This window comes from Marmota marmota, unplaced genomic scaffold (assembly GCF_001458135.2).
Source record: "Marmota marmota marmota unplaced genomic scaffold, marMar, whole genome shotgun sequence".
Classification (NCBI taxonomy): domain Eukaryota; kingdom Metazoa; phylum Chordata; class Mammalia; order Rodentia; family Sciuridae; genus Marmota; species Marmota marmota.
Window position 1 is genome coordinate 11,207,942 of NW_025999941.1, and position 7,330 is coordinate 11,215,271.

A 7,330-nucleotide genomic window follows, 5' to 3' on the forward strand; every position below is an offset into this window, starting at 1 on the left:
CATCATTGTTTGTATGTGGTGCTGAGGATCGAACCCGGGCCGCATGCATGCCAGGCGAGCGTGCTACCGCTTGAGCCACATCCCCAGCCCCCCTCAGGATCTTATAGCTGTGAGATTCAAGCATGACCAAGCTTAACAGCTTGGGTGACCAAGGTTCTGTTTTTACCAATTAATTTAATTTATTCTAAGAGTTTGCTTAATTTATTCAAATAATTTAGTGCCCCATAATATGTATAAATTTATTTGTATATTAAATAAAAAAATAAAAAAAATTAACAAGCAAAAAGTATGAAGTTCAAAACTGAAGGGTAACTTTAGCAAGCCCCATGGCATCTAAGGCCACTTTACTCAGTCTGGAAAATCAGGCTTAGCTTGGGGTCTGAGAACCAGGCAGGCAAGAGTTAAACTGAATCCCAAGCTTATTCTCTAGGCAGTTTAGTACACCAAATTCCTTCTACCTGGAATGTTATCTTTTTCTGTCTCTGTCTGTATGTCTCTCTCTCTGGGCCTCCAGTTAACATTCAGCTGGGAGTGAGCCTGCCCTCCAGATTCGCTTCTACACTTACGCTTCAGCAGTACCCAAATCTGCCTTGGGGTCTTGACTCTCCTGCTTGACTATAAATTCCTGGTTGGGAGCGATATACCATATCAACAGAGGAAAAAAAAAAAAAGTATTCCACCAAAGAAAAGCCCAGACTAGAGGGCTTCACTGACCATATTTTTTAATTCTCTATGGTGTCTCCAATGGGTATTCAGTGAGTTTGGACAGAATAAAATTATGAGTTAAGAGAATAGTTTAGGAGCCTTCTGCTACTTGTGCATTGGTACCCATGCTCACAGGTGCAAATAGACCATCTCAGTGAGAAAGTGGTAGTAGATATTGATTACCTGAGGAGCTTTATCCTGCTTAACCATTGCTGCCAAAATGGTATGTCACAGACCGTCCCAAAACACAATGGCTTAAAAATAAGCATTTATTTTGCTCACAAGTTGGTGGATTGCAATTTAGACTGGGCTTAGCTATGTTCTGGTCTTGACTGCAATCGCTGACATGTAATTGACTAAAACAAGCCATGGAGCCAAGGGATGGGAAATGCCCTTTTCCCCTGGTTGTTGGAAGAAGTTGTATGTGCATTTTTGTTTGTTTGTTTAGGGGTAAATTTCATTTTAATGGTTTTGGCATCAAATGAGGGAATAAACAGAGCCATTGAGATTCCTGGGTGAATGGGGTATGGTAGGGAAAATGGACCACTTACTTGCATTGGATAAAACTTTTCTCATCAGGTAGCAGAGACTGAGAAATGAAATTCAAATTTATGCCTATCCAAATGTTGAGACAGAGCTTGCTGCAAAGGTGCGAGAGTCTCCTTCAAGGGCAGCAAGAAGTCAAAGCATAGACACTGGTGCAGACGGCAGCCTTTACAATAAGACAAAAAGGAAGCCATACTCTTTTCCAGGAGGCAGAACCAGCTGCCCCCAAAATATTCTGGTTTGGGCAGGAATGAGATTGCTCCAATCTCACTAAGATGAGGACATGACAGCAGAAACTTGGGAAGGTTAGAAAAAGATTTGCTGCTTATTTATTTTAAATGATTTTTAAAATCAACAACAATGTAGCACTGTCTCACTTTAATCTAAACCCTTGCTACTCACCGTGTGGTGGGACTAGCAGTGTGTCACCTGGAACTTAGAAATGCAGAACCTCAGGACCCATCCTAGATCCAGAATGAAAATCTGCTTTTCAAGAGGATCCCAGGGTAATCTAATCTGAATGCATCAGTTGGCAAAGCTAAACTTTTTCTCTGCAGAAACTGACATTTCTGTCACAGCTGCTCACTTTCTGTAGGGAGATTGCACGTGCATTTGAAAGCCCCCAAATAAACTTTTCCTTCTTAAAATGTGGAAGTGAGAAGAATTGGGCTATTAAAGCAACCAATCTGTGGTGTCTACATATCCCATATCTCTTTCCCATTGCTCAGGGAGAATTCTTGGAGGTTGGATCTCCAAAGGACCTCCCAGCTCTGGCACTGATGGAAAGTCCCAGTGGGTGGTAGATTTCTACTCATGGTTCCTGCAGATGGCGCCAAATGCAAGCCAATGGTTTCTCTAGGCCCTTCCCTCTATTTGCTGTTCATAGTTTGCTTCCCTCCTATCCTCTCTTGCCCCAAACACTATTCAAGTTATCTATGACTAAGTAACAAAGTACCCCAAAACTTGGTGGGTTAAAACAATTAGCATTCTATTACATGGAATCAGTTGGTTAGAACTGGGACCCAGGTTGGCTAGGCAATTCGGTTCCTTATGGCTTCAACGGAGGTTACTCTGGTACTCAGCAGGCAGATGGGTTGAACTCAGGGCTCCAAGCTGATTTCATTCATGTGTCTGGCACCTGGTTGGGGATGGCTAGAAATAAACTCCTCTGGGACCATCAGCCACACCCTACATAACCTCTACAGCTTGGCCATCTCATGGTAACTGGCCTTCTTCCATACATCGGCTTCCTCTGAAACAGGTGTTCTGAGAAGCTGCTTGGCCTGTTATGACCTAGCCTGGTGTTATGGTTTGGATGTGAGGTGTCCCCCAAAAGCTCATGTGTGAGATAATATAAGGTTTAGAGAAATAATTGGGTTATGACAGCCTTAACCCAATTAGTGAATTAATCATCTGATAGGATTGAGTGGTAACTGAAGGCAGATAGGGGTCTCTATTTGTCTCTGGAGAGTGGAGTCTCTCTCTGCTTCCTGATCACGATGTGAGCTGCTTCCCTCTGCCACACTCTTCGGCTATGAAGTTCTGCCTCACCTGGAGCCCTTGGGTATGGAGCCTGCTGTCTATGGACTGAGACCTCTGAAACCACAAGCCCCCAAATAAACTTTCCCTCCTTAAAATTTTTTTTTTCTTTTAGTTGCAGCAGCAAAAAATCCAAGACACCTGGGAAGTCACACAGTGTCACATCCTATCGGTCATAGCAGACCAATAGATTCCAGGGAAGGGGCAATAGTCTCCACTGCTCTAAGGGAGAAGCATCAAAAGCCACCCACCCAAAGCTCCAGGGTTTGTCCCTTGTTCCTTCCATCTCATCTGTCATTGCTCTCAGATGAGCTATCTCCCCCTCAGCAGTGGCTCTTAAATTATAATCCTGGATCAAGCAATATCAGGATTTTCTGGGATCTTGTTAAAAATGCAAATTGTCAGGTCCCACCCTGGATCTACTGAAGCAAAACGGTGATGGGAGGGGTGGGGTGGACAGTGATGTGACAGGCCCTCCACATGATTCTGATGACCCATAAGGCTGAGGGCCACTTGGTTCCCACTGGTGAACCCCAAGTGATGACCCAAGACTGTGATTTCTGCCTTCAGTGTCCCATCTGAGGTGATCAAGGATGGAGAGTAGCATGCAGGTGGGCCATATGGTGGAGTATGGTATTGTTATGGGCTGGAACACCAAAAGCCCAATCTAGAAGAACTGGGGTGATAGGAGGGAGAGTGATAAGGCAAGCTATGTCCTCATTGGAGAAGCATGCCTGTAACCCCAGCAGCTCGGGAGGCTGAGGCAGGGGGATCATGAGTTCAAACCCAGCCTCAGCAACTTAGCAAGGCCCTAAGCAATTTAGCAAGACCCTGTCTCTAGATAAAATATAAAAAGGGCTGAGGATGTGGCTCAGTGGTTAAGCAGCCTTGGGTTAAAACCCCAGTACCAAAAAAATAAAATTTAAAAAGTGAGCTCATGTAAGTAGCTTCAAAAGGGAATGAAAAATGTCCCCGGGTATTCATAGCCACTAAAATATAATAGTGACACAGATAAAATCTAACACTTCCGAAACAGTTTCTAGGTGTCAGCAATTTATTATAACCTTGGAATATGATACTATGACTCCTAGTTTATAGATAAGAATACAGAGACCCAGAGAAGTTAACTCTGCAAGATAATTAAATTATGGGTCAGTAACAGAACCATGCTTCAAACATAAAAGTGGTATTTGAATCTTCTTCTTTTTTCATAAGCGATACCACACCTTTCTTGACCTATGGCACCCTCTGAGAGTCAGCCTCTCTGAGTGGAGCTGTCAGAATTAATCATGAGCTTACTGGGTGTGAGAAGTCTTCCCAAATATGTGTCCAAAGGGCCTCAGCATTTATTCCTGCCAAAAGGAGAAGCAAAACAGAGACGACCATTCTAATGTAGGCATGTGGAACAAGGTGTCTGAACGCCTCATGGTTGTGGTGCGCTTGGGCTGGGCTCTCCCTGTGCAAAAGTACAGGTTAATATTGCCCAGTTGCTATGGCAATGCCAACCAGTGGTCACTCTGAACTCAGACACTGGCTCCCAGGGTTAGAGGATTCTGAGCATAGCCAGATAATCACAATGTCTCATCAGCGCTGTGACCTCCAGCCTGCCTGCTTTGCAGAAACTCTCTCACAGATAACCTTTTGATGATAAAACCTGTATAATAAATGTGTGGAGCCAGCTCTGGGTCACTGTTTTTCTTAATCTCCCATTGCCCCTCGTGGGTTTCTGGGGGTTCAGCCATGCAGGTCGCAGCCGTAATGGACATTATGTATATTCAGCATCCCTTCCCTTCTTTTTGTCCCCAATATTCAGTCCAGTAATCATTCCTTCCCCTTGCAGCTTCTGCTTCTGCAGAATATCCAGTGGATAGGCTAAGAGAAATTATAACCTTGGGTGCCATGGGTTCCAGAACCTAGCTGTAATTCCATCAGCAGGTACATTTTCCTGCCAATTCAGAAAATGAGCATGAGAACCAAAACAGGCCAAGGAAGCGCAAGGCAAGATTTACTGGGAACTTCTGGAAAAGAATTTCTTGAGAACCAATGGAATAGAGGTTTTCTGCGGTTATCGTAGGGTTCAGACGTACTCTTGAAATTGCCATAGTCAGCCCATGACCACACACTAAGGATCAGACGAATAGAAGAGATCCAAAAAGCATTGAAGACAGCAGGGCCGTGAAATGGGAGCCTTCATTGAACCATGCTTGATCTCCACCTCTCACTGGGCTTTTAAGTTGTATGAGCCCATCAATACTACCCTGGCATGGCCTCATTTGGTTCCTCACCACTTCTCTGGAGACCGTCCTACATTTTCAGCCATTTTATGTAACAGGCTCAGCCTGAGGGGGTGTTTTAGTCAGCTTTTTTTGCCACTGGGACTAAAGGACCTGACCAGAATGATTGTAAAGGAGGAAGAGTTTATTAGAGGGCTCACAGTTTCAGAGGTCTCAGTCTATGGACAGCCGGCTCCATTCTTTGGGGCTCAAGGTGAGGAAGGACATCATGGCAGAAGAGTGTGGCATGGGGAAGCAGCTCACATGGTGATCAGACAAAACTGAGAGAGAGAGAGATTCCATTGGCCAGATACAAGTACATACCCCAAAGCCAGGCCCCCAATAAACCACTTCCTCCTGCCACACCCCACCCGCCTCCAGTTCCCACTCAGTTAATTCCATCAGGATCAATTTAGTGATTAGGTTAAGGCTATGACCCAATCATTTCTCCTCCAAATCTTCTTGCATTGTCTCACACATGAGCTTTTGAGGAACACTACATCTAAACCATAACAGGGGGTCCATCACCACTCCTAGGGATTACCCTGTCAGAGCTAGAGGGCGGAGTCCAAATTCACTAGCCATTAAGAGTTGGAAGAACTTTTCTAAAGTCTCTTTCAGGTGTGGAAATTTAAGCTATGAGAAGTAATGTACCCAAAGTTATCTTGGGAAACATTTAGCTGGCACAGGTGAGCTCTTGAATGCCTAGCCTATTTACAAGTGCCCCTTTGTGATGCACTTATTTCTGTTCAAGGGAAACCTATTTCCTCCATCACCGAGTTAGCATTTCAAGGATGGGCTGGTGGGGGCCACCTGTCTCCTGTGATCTCTCTCATTTTTCCATTTCAGAATGCCAAAGGCACTGAATTACTATTTTTATATACATTTTTAAACATGTAATTTGGGGGGGCGGGTACCAGGGATTGAACCAAGGGGCACTTAACCACTGAGCCACATCCCCAGCCCCTTTTTTATATTTTATTTAGAGACAGGGTCTTGCTAGTTGCTTAGGGTAAGTTTCTGGGGCTGGCTTTGAACTCACAATCCTCCTGTCTCAGCCTCCTGAGCCGCTGGGATTACAGGCGTGCGCCACCGCACTCAGCTAAACATGTAATTTTGAATACTTTTTTTTTGTCCTGAGACTTTCAAAAACCCTCCCTTGAAATAACTGGAGATAGGCCCACCCCTAATATTTTGGGTTCCAGAGAAGAGCAAAATGAACACCTGTATTCCAAATACCTAAATATTCACATCATAATCAAACAATTATTTAAATTTGTTCTGTTTACCTCAACAAATATACTTTCATAAAGACCATGTATATGGCCTATTTAGATTCTACAGAGTCCCTGACACCATGAAAGCACTAGGAAAGCAGGGGCCAGGCCCCAGCCTGACCTCCCTCGCCCATCCACATTGAGAGGGACTTCATGTGCACCCATGGAAACCCCAACCTCCATCTAATCCTTATGAATGGCTTTTCTTTGGCCACTCCTCAGACTTAGAGGTGTGCACTGGCCACACTCAGGAGGACAGACACAGGGAGGAGGCGGGTGCAGGCTCAGGACATCTTGGGCAGGGAACTGTGTTTTCCTGGGAACCTGGAGAGTGTGCAAGCTCTAGCGGGCATGTCACCTTGGCCCCATGGACTCCCCACCCCCTGGGGAGGGTCAGGTCAGAGAAGGTAGGAATGCTGCCCTCCAAGGTGTGGGACCCAGGGCAGGGTCCCTCTTGGCCAGATCTCGGGGTAGTTCTAGATCTCCACCCATGTCAAACAAGGTCCTAAAGCAAGATTAGAGAGAAGCCTGGGCTAGCAAGACTGGACTCTGTGACCTTTGGCAGGTCCTACTACCTCCTCCTGTTGAGCATGAGGAAGCTGGAATGCTTTCATATTCCAGAACCTTCCGTAGAATCCAGGAAGCACAACTGAGTTCGGGCTCCTCATTCTAGCCAGCAATATTGAAATGCTGGCCTCATCCTCCCAAGGAAGAGTGAGCCATGGTGAGGAATCCGCTTGCTTGCTTTCTTTGCTTTTTCTTTCTTTCTCTCTTTCTTATTATTTTTATTTTTAAAATTATTATTGTTGCTGTTTTGGGCACCGGGGATTGAACCCAGGGGTTCAACCACTGAGCCACATCCCCAGCCCTTTTAATTTTTAATTTGAGACAGGGTCTAAGTTGCTTAGGGCCTCGCTAAGTTGCTGATTCTGGTCTCGAACTTGTGATCCTCCTGTCTCAGCCTCCTGACTTGCTGGGATTACCGACATG